This window comes from Chrysemys picta, chromosome 2, assembly GCF_011386835.1.
Source record: "Chrysemys picta bellii isolate R12L10 chromosome 2, ASM1138683v2, whole genome shotgun sequence".
In the NCBI taxonomy this organism is placed as follows: Eukaryota; Metazoa; Chordata; order Testudines; family Emydidae; genus Chrysemys; species Chrysemys picta.
In genome coordinates, this window is record NC_088792.1 from 284770003 (window position 1) to 284784180 (window position 14178).

The 14178-nt window shown below is 50.6% G+C and overlaps 1 long non-coding RNA gene across 1 annotated transcript in view; it reads left to right on the plus strand.

The window, feature by feature from the left end:
- Window positions 1–4020: 4020 nt before the first annotated feature.
- The window catches only part of LOC101950592 (uncharacterized), a 61718-nt gene continuing 51560 nt past the window's right edge, over window positions 4021–14178 (plus strand). Inside the window, exon 1 of the long non-coding RNA XR_508369.4 lies at window positions 4021–4395. This is a non-coding gene — a long non-coding RNA (uncharacterized LOC101950592). The remainder of the gene's footprint in view (window positions 4396–14178) is intronic.

Consider the following 14178-nt stretch of genomic DNA (forward strand, 5'->3'; position numbering starts at 1 on the left):
GGAGTGGGGGCAGGAAGAGGCGGAGCAAGGGTGGGGCACTTGGGGGAGAGGGCAGAACGGGGTGGGAAGAGGTGGGGTGGGGGAACAGCAGGGGCAGGAAGAGATGGGGTGGGGGTGGGCACTTGGGGGAGAGGGCAGAACGGGGCGGGAAGAGGTGGGGTGGGGGAACAGCAGGGGCAGGAAGAGATGGGGTGGGGGTGGGACCTTGGGGGAAGGGGTGGAGTGGGGGCAGGATCTGGGGTGGAGCGGGTGTCAGGCTCCTCCAGGCATGACAACTGTTCCAGGTGTAGCAGTTTGAGTCCCCAGGCTCTCATTAACCCCTTCTTTGTCAGTGTGGGGGTCTATCTATCCCACCCCCGGGCCTGAGACGAAGCCTCGAAAGACTCCACTTGCCTTTGATGGGCTTTGGGTCCGGCTTGTAGTGTGGGCCATGATCTGCGAGTCAGTCCCACCTCCAGGTTCTCTCACGCTGTTGCTTGTTCTTAAAGCTGCTGTGGATAGGTTTCCACCATTGCAGGGAAATGTTTAAATCACCCTCCATCCGCCCCCTCCTCCCCCCTCCACAACGGCAGCCCCAAACAACGCCAACCTGTTTTCACTGGAATTCTTTGAAAAAAATCATGAAAGGGTTTGTGTCAAGATCTGGGTCTTTAAAGTTGGTTATTGAAGAGAACCTCATTTGGGGTCTGAATGACCAGCCAACATCCCTGCAAAATGCCATCCTGCCTCTTGCAAACTGTCGGCATAAGGAACATCCAACATCTCTGGCAGGGGCCCAGCGGAGGTCTACGTGAATGGGCTGGCTTGGCGCCAGTCCTCTTTTAGACGCGGGTGTGCACATCACAAAGCCACCGATGGTCAAAGCTGCCAACTTTGCAGGCAGCCTCAGCAGAAAAGCCAAGGACAAGAGGCCTGACCCAGAGCCTTCTGAACTCAGTGGGAGTCTTTCCAATGACATCAGTGGGCTTTGCATCGGAAGCTTAACGTGCCTGGACCTGTTTCCCTTTTCATCCCTGGAGCGTGTCGCTGGAGGTCAGGGTTGAGGCCCATTGGCAGGTCAGTAGATGAAGCTTGCATCCCACTGCCTGTGACATACCCATTCGACAGCTAGACAGAGGACTCTAATCCCATGCTAATCTCAGAGTTACAAACACCAGAGTTAGGAACTGACTGATCAACCACATACCTCATTTGGATCTGGAAGTGTGCAATCAGGCAACAGCAGAGACAAAAAAACCAAAAAACCCACAAATACAATACAGTGCTGTGTTAAATGTAAACTACTACAAAAAGGGAAAGTTTAAAAAAAAAAAGATTTGACAAGCGAAGGAAACTGTTTCTGTGGCTGTTTCATTTAAATTAAGAGGCATTTTTCTTCTGCAGGGTAAAGTTTCAGAGCTGCATTAAGTCAAGGCTGAGTTGTAAACTTTTGAAAGAACAACCAAAGAACCCCAAATTGTTTTGTTCAGCGTTACGAACAACCTCCATTCCCGAGGTGGTTGTCACTCTGCCGTTCTACCCTGGATCAGTGAGACTCAGACTGAGGCGTGAGCCGCCAGTGGCTCGTTAGTGTGTCGCCGACAGCTCTTTGCAGCACACGATATTAAAACAGAGTGTGATTTCATTATTAACCGATCGAAGTTATTAACCAATCAGGATGCTTTTACTATGTTATTAACCAATCGTAGTTGATAAAATATTAATACTTGGTCAGTCATTTTGTTGTAAGAATTATATATATATATATACTAAATATCTCCCCTGTTGTACTGTTTAAATATGAATCTATAGTTCTAGAGTAAATGAAACAATGAATTCCCACAACTCTTTGGGGTAATGCTGATCTTCTAATTTGGCTCCTGAACCACTGAGGTCTGAGTATCACTGCGATAGCTGTATCACATGTTGGTATTAGACCAGTGCTAATAGGAATAGGGAAGCAATCCTTTTCCCGCTCCCCATGTCTCCGTCAGACGGCAAATTGGCTTTTTAGGGGTTAAAGATTCAGCATTCTAGCCTTAAAAATAAACTTGGGCCTGTTTTTGTTGGTTATGGGAAAGATTTTTTTAAAAAAATCTTAGATCTCGGGTTTATTTTCTCTCTCCCTTTCTTATGTGGCCTGAGCACCTAATTCCTGAGAAGTCAAAAGAATAGACATTCTCATCTTGCGATACCAAGGAAGCAGTCTCCCTAGCAACAGAAGCTATGGAGGCACTTGGATCTGATTAACTCCCCATCCCATTCAGGTGCCTTTCACTCCCTGTGGTGCCCTGGTTGAGGAATTAGCTGCCCTACATTTTGCTGTCAGCGCCCTGGGGGTCAGAGTTGCTTTTCAGTGAATCCTCAAGCTCACCTCTACTAGAAACCATCCAGCTGGCATGCAATCTCCTCATTCAAACTCCAGCGAATGAGAAATCTGCTTTGGAGCTGGAGTAAGGGCTCCCGCTGACAGCCCCGGAGATCAACGTCCTTGACTTATGCACAGAACAGGTGCAGCCCGGGCAGCAGCAATGCAAGCTTCCCATAGGCTGCCCCACCGATGGGCCTCCACCCTGACCTTCACCCTCGTAAGACCAGCTCTAGCCAGCGAGCAGTTCGGTTTGCAGGGACAGAACTCAGACCCTCTTGTTCTAATAGCCAAGGCTACTAAGCTGAGCTCCTGGAAAATCTCCTCTAGCTGGTGGCAGTATTGGCCATATGACACACAGTATACCGACCATGATTCCAGATCCAGCAAAGGGCTAGTGTGTATGAGCACTGCTGCCAGCTCAATACAGTAGAGTAGTGGGGTGAGGTAGTTAGTGGATAGCTTGATATCTCAGGACCAGGGCCGACGAGAGGGGGGGAAGCCGGTACAAATTACCGGGGCCTGGCGGTCCGGAAGGGGGCCCGGGGCCCAGCTTCTCCCCCCTCTCGTTGGCCCTGTTTAGCCGGTCTGCCCTTGCTGGGGGGCCTGAAAAAATTCCGGAAGGGAGCCCGGGGGCCCAGCTTCCCCGACTTCCGCCCCCCTCTCGTCGGCCCGCCCTTGCTGGGGGGCCTGAAAAAAAAAAATTCACCGGGGCCCGAACCCACTCTCGGTGGCCCTGCTCAGGACTCTATTTGTGATCAACCTTTGGTAGTGAGAGAAGCTTTGAGACAGGGGAGAAAACATCAGGCATCTTCGTAAAACAAATACAGAGCCTTCAGAAATCCATATCACCCCCCACCCCCACTCAGTACACAGTCTTCTTTGTTTCAATCTGCCCTCCATGTCTGGCAAACCCTCCACGCACTTGTCTTTCCTACCACTTAGGCTTCGTCTATATCCCCGTTCTCTCCCCAACTCCTGTTCCTCATCTGGGACTGTACCCCTCTCTCCCCACTTCCCACACACTCATCGGTGCCGGAGCGAGAGAGCCTTCTCCTCTGCACCTGCAACAACCTCTTGGTATCTTTCAAGCCCGTAGACTCCCCAGCTCCACTTCAAATGTCAGATTCAAATTTTCTTCCTCGTATAGACAGTGCATTTGAATTTCTCCCTCCCTCTGCTTGTTATTTGGCCATATGCTAACTAGCTTCTGTGAGCCAGTCGCCATGAAGGGTGGTGCCCAGAGATGAGTGACTTCTGGCTCAGCACCTCACCTTGGCCCGGAGCCACAGAAGCAACCCGCCCACAGAATAACTTTGCTTCCTCGCCGGACCCCACTGACAAAATCAAAGTTGTAGGGGAAGATTTTCAAAAGTCTCTAGTCATATTGGGTGCCTCCAACCTGAGAGGTCTTTAAAGGGCCTTCACCCCTTTCACGCTGGACACCCCAGAAATGGATACACTCTAAACCACTAGTTTTCTTTGCAAAGGTTGGCCTGGTTGTGTAGCAGTTGCAAATCCCTTTTATTCTTATAATGTCTGTACCACGGGAAAGCCATCAGCTGCATTTCCATCTTGCATCAATCATTAAACCATGTTTAATAACTACCAAAAGGAGGTGGATAAGTGAAACTAAGACTCAGAGCATTGTTTCTTTATTGAGATGTGAGGGGAGGAGGGAGTGTTGCCCAGATCCAAGGAGAATCTAATGCCCTTTTTATAGCAAAGGCAATATTAATATCGTATACGAATGTGAATGTTCAGGATGGGAATCTCTGCAGACAGCAGCCCAACAGGCGCCGTAATAACCTACGTCTCGTTTCCATAGAGACTTGGACCGTTTTCGCCAGCAGCAAAATCATGATTGACACCGAACACCTTCTGAGAGGTAGAACCCCGGTGTCATAGAAACCGGGCTATGAATGTGCAGTAAAGCTTCTCGCCGCAGGGTGTTGTTTTTCTTTCCCTAAGTCAATTGCATGCCAGCGAAAGACGTGCTGGATCGACAGCTCTGGAGACGGAGGGCCCGTCTTTATTCCACCAAACAGGTACAGCGCAGGCAAGCGGCCCGTCCTCGCTGGGATGATGGGAGAGGGGGGCGAGTGGGTGGGGAGACAGAGATGCCTGATTGCTTTTGCTGAACAGAATTGCGTGGGGAAATCCAGATTATGTGCTGACTGCACAGTGCGTGGGTGGTTCTGGAGGGCTCTTCCGTGTAAACAGGCAAAGATGGTCTCCTCATACCACACTGGAGTGGCTGGTTTGCTTTCATTTCCAGTGTAAATTGGATGGTGCGTGGGAAGGGGGCATGGGATTGTTCCATCTCTAGGTTGACAGTTCACCCAGCAAATGAGTCAGACCTGAGAATCCAAACTCCCCCGTGAGAGGGGCTGTGTGGGAGTGGGAGTTGCTGCATTGGATCTGCACGGGCCCGCTCATGATTTAGATCCAAAGTCCTGAGGGAACCATTTCCGGATCCAGATTAGGGTAAGGGGAGGAAGAAGGGGGGAAACAAAATCCATAAGGTGCCTCTTCCTGGTGGTTCTCTCTCCTGGCCCCCACATCAAACCAGCTCTCCCTCCCTCTGCCCATGTTGCTGCCCCTCACCCGCCAGCCCTCCCACCCCACCGGTCACCCTTGACTTCCAGCAGGGGTCTTCATTCTTTTCCCTCTGATGGGGGCAGGAAGGGAAGGAGGAGAAGGGGGGGGGGGAATGCCACATAGTCTCACTGGGCCTTTCAGAGGGTTGATAGGTAAAGGCCACCCCTTCCCCACCCCCAGAACGTTCAGTATTGTCCTCCACTCCCCACAGCAAAGCCTGCTCCAGCCATCGCACTGAGCTACAGGCCTCAGGCGCCCTACTCTGTGGTTCTCATGGGGGGCACCGCCCCGCAGAGGGCTGGTGAGGGAAGGACCCTTCTGATCCCTCCCCCAACAGGCTGGGAGGATGGAGAGGAGGAACAAGGGTCACTGCCCCCAGAAGAAAGGGATGGTGAGGGGAGCAGAGAGGCTTGGCTGTGAAGAAGGTTAAATGTGGGACTGGGTAAGAAGGAAGGTACCTGGGAAGGGTGGGGCTGGGGGGTCAGAGGGAGGAGAGGCAGTTGGCCGGGGTGACATGGACCTGGGTGGGGATGAGAAGGCCTAGGAGGAGGCATACCTGGGTGCTCAGGACAATGGGAAAGATGCTGGGAAGAGCCCAGGCTGCCATGTTGGCACTTCACCCCACCGGGACCCTTTCCCCTGCATGTCCAGCCAGCTCTGGTGGCCGGTGCAGGATGGGGGCCGGGGCACAGGTAACTGCTGCCCATCCCGTGCACAGAGGCGCACTAGCAGGAAGCTGCATCCACACTTAGGAAATTGCAGTTGTGACCGTCCCCCCCCACCCCGCTTTGTGCCCTGGTGCAAGGCAGAGCCATTACCTGGCCTTTAGACAACACTCTCCAGCTCTGTCCAGGCACAAATTCCCTCCTGCTTCCCCTACCGCCCCATATATCTACCTAAGCCCTTGGTTCTTATTGGGTACATCCACACTGTGTTCTAAACCTGGCTTTACAATTGCTGGACCTGGTCTCATGACCTGGGTGACGTGTCCATACTACACTGTGCCGCCCTTCTGACTCGCGTCTGTGGCTTGAGCTGCGTCCACAAATGACAGGCTTGGACCCGAGTCTCAGTGGTACGTGGGCTCTGATCCACCCTGCTAGCAGGGTGACAGTATGCGGGTCCGGAGTGCTTGCTGTCCTGACTCAGTCTGATTTGTGTGTGGACGGAAGGAGGGCCGTGGGCTCAAACCTGAGTCAGAGACTGGACTTAGTCTGCAGTATAGACATGTCCGTTGTCTCCGGCATCCTCTTGTGGCTTCCTGGTCTGCCCCCACCCCATGTAGCTTCCTTTGCCTCCAGCAGCCTCTGGCTTTTACGTTCACTGAGGGGCTGCCCCATTAAGTCACTGGGTTTGGGATCAGGCCGCAAGCTTTCTTTCCTTCCTACTTCTAAAATGACCAGGTAATGAACTGAACTCAACACCACATGCGTTCAAATCCCCGCCCCGGTGACTCATCCCGCCAAGGCAGACTTAGTGAATTAACTCTTAGGCATGGGCATCGTGATGACCAAGCCCTTTAAATTGCACCTTATATCTAAGCTGCAGCTACATGGATACAAAAGATCCCACAGCACATTTCAAAAGAGCATCATTAAGCCCCTTCCAACCTTTCCCACTGATTGCCATGTCCTATTTGGTTGTGACCCTCCACTCCAGAGGTGGCTGCATTTCAGTGGGGCGCCGTGTGTATAGTTTGTGTGGGATATAAAGGTCCTGTGTTACTGGGAATTGACAGGCCACAGTGTGGCTGGTTTGGATCCCCTCAAGAAGCGATAGGAGCAGGCACTGAATAGAGCATAGTCAGTCATGCAAGCAATGGGCTCCTGTGGGTACCACGGTAACTCTCTGTATAGACCTCATTGTGACATTGTGCTCCATAATGTTTTATGGAAATATGCTTATAAATGTGAATATGATGTAACTGGGATATGCTTCATGCAAAAGGTCTCTTGTAAGGTATCATTACAAACCTTATAATCTACTGAATATATTCATCCTATTTGTATGAATGGATCATTGTTGTATCTGAAAGTAGGAATATGAAGTATAACTCTGAGGTCCTATTGTAATTATGCAAAGTGTGGGCCATTAATGGTGGTTTAGAATCTTGATGGCTCCCCTTGACTAGGACAATTGGTTGTAAATGGCTCTGTTTACTTGTAAGCCTTCCTTTGTACCTGTGTACCAGCCAGTGGGTAATGAAGTCTTACAGTGACACGTGACCATGTCACATGATACTGGAATCCATTTTAAACCTGGTGCTTTTCCATTTAGAAGGAGGGGTGGGAACCCAGAGAGACAAAAGATTCCCGCCTTGTGCCAAATATATAAAAGGGGGTGGAAAAGAACAAAGGAGCTTCCAGTCATGAGAAAACCCCTAGTTTCCATCAAAGATGTCTGCTGGAACTGACAAGGACTGTACCGGGGAAAGGACTGGGCCCAGACTAGGAAGGAGTCTAGCTGTGAAAGAAACTTATTGGAACATCTCTGAGGGTGAGATTTTACCTGTAATTAGTTTCTTAATGTATTAGGGTTAGACTTGTGTGTTTTTGCGTTATTTTGCTTGGTGACCTACTTTGTTCTGTCCGTTATTACTTGGAACCACTTAAATCCTACTTTTTATACTTAATAAAATCACTTTTGTTAGTGATTAATACTGGGGCGGGGGAGGCAAACAGCTGTGCATATCTCTCTATCAGTGTTATAGAGGGTGGACAATTTATGAGTTTACCCTGTATAAGCTTTATACAGAGTAAAACGGATTTATTCGGGGTTTGGATCCCATTGGGAACTGGGTGTCTGGGTGCTGGAGATAGGTGACCCGATGAGCAGTTTTTGGTTAAGGTCTGCATCTTTGGGGGCATGGACCAGACCTGAGTCTGTGTTGCAGCAGGCTAGTGTGTCTGGCTCAACAAGACAGGGCTCTGGGGTCCCAGGCTGGCAGGGAAAATGGGCTAAGAGGTAAATTCAGCACATCAGGTGACAGTCCCAAGGGGGTCTTTGTGACCGAACCCGTCACACTCATTGTAACTGTCACATTATCTGAGCACCTCACAAACATGAGCAGACCTTATCCTCACAACACTCCTGGGTGGTAGGGAAGTATTAGCTCCCTCGTACTGATGATTAGCAGAGACACAAGGTAGATTAAATGACTTGCACAAGATCATAAGGGAAATGGGGGCAGAGCATGGCAAGGGAGCAGACCTGGGGCTTGGGAGACAAAGGTTATGTTCCCTACTGTGCCCCACAACTTCCCACTGACTATGTGACCTTGGGCAAATAATCCAGTTGCTCTATACCTCAGTTTCCCAACTGTAACATGTGGGGAATTTCCCATTTGTAATGTGAGGCTAATGCGTTTTGTGAGGCTCAGAGCTGTAAAGGTTTGAGGTGTTCAGATAAGATAGCCTGACATCAGCACCCTAGATAACTATGAATGGAACCCAACTTTCCTGGGTTCCAGCCCAGTGCCCCAACCCTTCTCACCCTCAGTTCTTACATACAACACAGCACCCTACAATGTTACACCTCTTCTTCCCAAGAGACACCAACTAGGGGTGTCCCACTCCATGCAATATACCCAATTCCTCCGACACCTGTTGCACAAAGCTCCTCCCAAAAGCCAAGACGCTGTCTCCTAAGCGATGACTGGTTGTGTGTCGGAAACAACCATTGTTGGGTTTTTATTGCTTGGATTATTTGCTATTGCTCGACAAGCTCACACAAGGTGTCCCCGCATCCCACGAGAGGGCAGCTGTTTGGTGGGTGCGGGTTGCTGCGTCCCAGAGCTGCACGCGGCGCCGGATGCCAGAATGCAGCTCTCAGGTGGAGGCAACAGAATAGTTCTTTTTCAATTCAAAGTTTGCCAGGGTTAATTCGAGGGATGTTTTAACTCCCCAGGCCCTAGATGTGATCCGCTGAAATAGAGTCCGGTAACGGACGAATCTGAGGAAATGCTAATGAAGGGCAGGGGGTGTGGGACTTGAGAGCGTGGGGAGGTAGCGGCGTGGCTGCTGGGTGCTACCAGGTGGACGGGGGAGCTGGCTGTAATTGTGCTGGGCAGTGGATAAGGGGGATGCTATCATGCAGGCTGTGGGTGCCAGATAGGAGGGTGTCACTGGTGGGGGGTGCTGGGTGCCGCCGCCCTGGGGAAGGTGCCGCCCCAGGATGGCATGGAGCTGACAGAGTGCTGCGAGCAGGGGGTGCTGCGGGAACCAGGAAGCTGAGTGGAGGGGGATGAAATCACCCCAGGATTCCTGCCTCTGTTGTGGAGATGAGATAGCTCAGGAGGGTGGAGTCCGCGGGCAGAGGGAGAGCTAGGAGCAGCTCATGCCATCCTGGAAACTCACTTTAGTGTTGCCTTTGGCTCCCTTAGTGCCCAGCCATGCCAGGCCATCTTGCAAAGGTGGAGGGTCCCAGAAGGTCCCAGAGCTCGGGCTCCAGCCCGAGCTCGGATGTCTAGACAGCAGTTTTTAGCCCCGCAGCCTGAGCCCTGTGAACGTGAGTTTGCTGGCCCAGACCAGCTGTGAGGTTTTTATCGCTTCGTAGATGTACCCACAGAGTACGTGGTTCACTAGGGAGTGTGTATGGGACACCCCTAAAGACTGGCGGCCGTAGGTAATACAGCGTGCAAAATGGGGAAAGCACTCCGGGCAATGAATTCCCAGGAGGGAACAACAGCACCAATGTTTTAGCTCCAGAACCAGGGACAGTAAATGCCTCTGATGCTGATTCAGTCTCTAATAGAGCTCTGGGGGGTTTATGAGAGAGGATTTTAACAGGAGCTGCTCTGGGTGTGTAGGGAGGAGAGATGTTGCCCTCTAGTGGCTGGGCCCATGGGGAAGCTAAGGGACCTACATCAGTAGTAGCCCTAGGAGGTCGCCTCTGCTCATGTTACTGCCTGTGTAGTTTTTGGCTCTGGAGGACCATGGTTCTAGTCCCAGCTCCCCAGCAGTGGGTGTGACTTATACTGAAGAGCATTTGTCTGTTGTCTGCAGTCCATGGATGCATTATGCTCAACTGAAGAAGTCTAGCAGCCTTCCCTCTCAAATGACCGTGCAGGGAGGGCCAGGGGTTAACAAGGAGCTCCGTGGCACCACAAAAGTTGTGAGGCACAGTCAGTGCGAGTGAATTGGGCGCCTGTTTGCTGAGAGCTTTGGAAAAGTTGGAAGATATTTGGAATCCCACCATGCCGGGTGGGTGAGAAAATACAAATCTTCCCTCTCCCCGTTGTTATTTTGTATCGTACCCCTCCCCTTATCCATCTCCTCTGTAAACTAACCAATCCCGAGCCAGTCAGCAGCCTCTCCTCGTAGAGAAGCCTCTCCAGGTTTCTACCCACCCCTCTTTGCACCCCCTCTATTTCTGCTATGGGATAGGGTGGCCAGAAATGAGCACAGTATCTCCAGGGAGGGTGAGCCATTGATCCCATGTTATTAGTGGCTGTCAAAACCATCTCGTGGGCTTTCAAACTTTACTATAGAAATAAAGAGTTTGTTGCATATTTAAACTGAAGGCCCAGTCATATTGTGAGGCCCTGTCCCAGGGCTGGGTGTTTTGGGTTAGGACCTGAGAGCTCCTCTCCTGCCCTAGTGTCACCCAGCACTCTCCCTATGGAGGGGCAGACGAGGCGTCTTATCTCATCTGGTGGGCCCTGATTGGCTACTGCTTCCTGCCAGCCCCTCTAGCCACTGGAGGACCAAGCCTTGTTGGTTCTGACAGTATCAGACCCTGAGCGACTTCTCTAGGCAGCGCTCAGTGGTCTAAACTCACTGCCTCTCTTTTCCAGCTGACACTCTCCCTTCAGGTAGGGATGTCAGGGATCAGAGAAAGCCTGGCATACCCTATCACAGTGACTTACAGGTTGAAGAGGATAGAAGTCACACCAACATAGACTGCCTCTAGATGCCTGCTGAATTTGGGCTGGTATCACAATGCAAGGCAGGGTCAGAGTTAAGGGCACAATTTTAACTTTGGCATGGTGTTTAAACTGGTAGCCTCACTCCACCGCTGTCTACTGAGTGGAATTGGAACTGTTCAGCTATGTGTCAGAGGCCCTCTACTGCTAAGCACTGAAGGAGTGCTTTGAGCTCAGATGGTAGGAAGCCTCTTTTCAGCAAAAGAGAATCTGAGTTCTACCCCCACAGGGGCCATGACATTTTGCTTTGTCAGAGTATGCAGCCTACACACTCTATGCCTGCCTGTAGCATCCCCTGGAACGGACGTGGGACAATATCATCTCCAGTGATCATAGCAGCTAGCAGGCTATTAAGGCAGTAGTTATGGCCGCATCATATTGACATGGTAAGTGGAGCTGTTATAGCCTGTTGTGTCAGTAAAGTAGGTTTCATTGCCTTCCTAATTACTCATTGACATACCACAGTATAATGGATCCGGAGAGCAGTTACTTTCTGTGTGCACCAACGCCTGACTTTCACAAGAGTCAATCAGTATGATTGACAAGATTGACCAGTCCAATTTCTTTGTTTAAAAAACAAACAAAGCAAACTAACAAAAAAACAAACAAACAAAGAAAAAAAACCCAATGACACAGAGATTTAAAAAAATACCACGCAAAAATATTCCAATAGGGACACCCAGATTGGAAGGTCCCTTCCATTGTGTTCTCTCCGGTGTCCTGGCCAGTCAAAACCCAGGGATGCAAAACAGTCTTTAAACAAACCTGTAATAATGCTTGTTTTCTGCTCTCTAACGGCCTGATCCAAAACACCATTGCGGTCAGTTGAAAGATTCCCATTGACTCCAATGGGCTTTGGATCGGGCCCCAAGAAACTTCAGGAAGGGGCCTGTCTTAGTTTGGTCAAGGGTTTCAGGTTGGTTCTATGCTGATTGGACTTAATCCATTCCCAGCTTGTGAACATCCCTGGAGACTCCTTAATGGCTGAGCTTGGAGCTGTAATAAGGCATTTCTTCACTAAATGGAGGTTTAAGCCCCGTGGCTCCCCGGGGACCTGTGGGCTGCCCCAGCAGAAAGTAGGTAGACCACAATTATTTGGCTGCAGTTGGATTAAAATCCAGACGGGACTGACACAAAATTGAAAACCTTGCTAATCTATAAAGCCCTCCGTGCTCCAGGCAACCTCCACAGCAAAATCCGTCTCTTCCCATCTTCAGTGAGCTAGCGTCTGCCCTCTCTCCATCCCATTACATGATCCAGTCACCAGTGATGCAAGAACCTTCTCCTCGGTCGCTTCTGCCACCTAGCCCAGCCTTTCTTATGTCTTCATCTCACTGACACCCCAGGTATTTTTCAGTTCAGATCAGAAAACACCACTCCTCCGCATACCTTATATTTTCTCTCCAGGAGCTATTATTTATTGAACTTTATGGGGAATAGATTTTTTAAAATATTTTATTTTAACCCTCGCTAGCGTCACTTTGTCCCCCTCTACTGGATGAGTTGGTTACTGTCTCTTGCTTAACGGGGCTGCTCCTTTTGCTCAGACTGGGAACACTCGTGAACACTTGTGAACCCTCGTGCTTTTAATTACAGCAGTCCAGGGTTCATTCCTTGCAGATGGCCCACTCCAGAGCATCATTACATTGGGTGCTATATCACACCGTGTTCCAAAGCAATCTTATGGTTGGATTTGCTGACTGAATTCCTATTGCTAAAAGTCCTAGCGCTAATGGTCCCACTGGAACCAAAACATGACATCTATTTCACCCCGGTGGTGCTGAGAATTGGACATAGAAGGGGATGCCCAGCTTTCACTGATCTAGACTGGTTCAGTAATGATCATAAATGGGTATCGTCTGATGACTGGGAAATGGATTCAGTCCAGTTCAGTGTCCTCCCAAACCAATGCAGTTACCACTAAGGTAAGCTTTCTGTATGGCAGCCAAGGCAGACAGACAAGGACTGAGAAGGTGTAACATCAACAGACCCCGGTCGGCGGCGGGCAGAATCGAACCGGGGACGTCTGGAGCTTAGGGCATGAGCCTCTACAGCATGAGCTAAAAGCCAACCACTTGGTAGCTAAGGCTGTAGGGCAGACTCATTGTATCTCTCTCTTTAAGTGGTCTTGGTGCTACTAGATGGGACAGAACACCACCCCCAGAAGGTGTGTGGGTTAGATAGGGCTTGTCTACACTGGCACTTTACAGCGCTGCAACTTTCTCGCTCGGGGGTGTGAAAAAACACCAGCATCCAGGATGGATCCCGGATCGGCAGGGTTAAAGGGAAATATGTACTTTAAAATAGCATTTTGTTCCTGCAGACATGCCGGCGGGATTTTAGGGGATGAAATAATTTCTTGCGGGTGAGCCAATGCAACTTTTCTCAGGCTGGCGTGTACCTAGTTCTGCAGGGAATGAGGCAGGTAAAGAACAGAGAGCAACTTGAGCACAGCAAGTTTCAGCGCTGTGACGTGCTAGTGTAGACAGTGCACCAGCGCTGGGAGCTATTCCCCTCGTGGAGGTGGGGTTTTTTAGAGCACTGGGAGAACTCTCTCCCAGCACTCGGCCGCGACCACACAAGCCACGTTAAAGCCCTGCTGTGGCAGGGCTTTAATGTTGCCAGTGTAGACTAGCCCCCAGGCACAGAGGCTGAACTAACCCTCACCCTCTAGGTCAGGTTTGAAGTGCAAGAGCAGTGCAGAATCTTGTGCCGTGCTATAGAGAAAGAGTGATCTCCAACTCGGTCGGTCCAACACATTTCAACAGCCCTAAGTTCACTTCACCTACTGAGCTAGATTCTCTGCCCTGGAGAGCTAAAGCCGTGGAAAATATCCATGGTGGAGAGAGATTTCCCAGCTGGAAAGGGCCAGCATGATGGCTTTCCACTTCTCCTCCTCGCTGCTCCTGACATAGGGCACTTGGTGGGCGTGGCTTGCGTGCTCTGGCTATTCTGAGCTGCTGATCCCCGCTGGGTGGTTGAGCGTAGTTAGAGCAGCTCGGAGGCTGCTGTAACTTGCCTCTGATTGGGCCCAGAATTGGGGAAGCACAAAGGTGACTGTAACCAGACATATGCCTCCCCACCCTAGATGGCGCTGCAGCACTCTGCCTCAGTTTCTCTTTCTCCCAGCACCCCTTCAATTGACTCCACCAATCCAGAGTCCTTAGAAACATCCCTCTTTTGGGTCTAATTTAGTTATATAAAATTCACAACACTCGGTCCTGGGGCTTCTCCCCAGAGAGGCTCCAAGACCACTTTTCCCCCCGAGTCAATCCAGGCCTTCCCACTGAGGCTTCCCTTGCTTTCG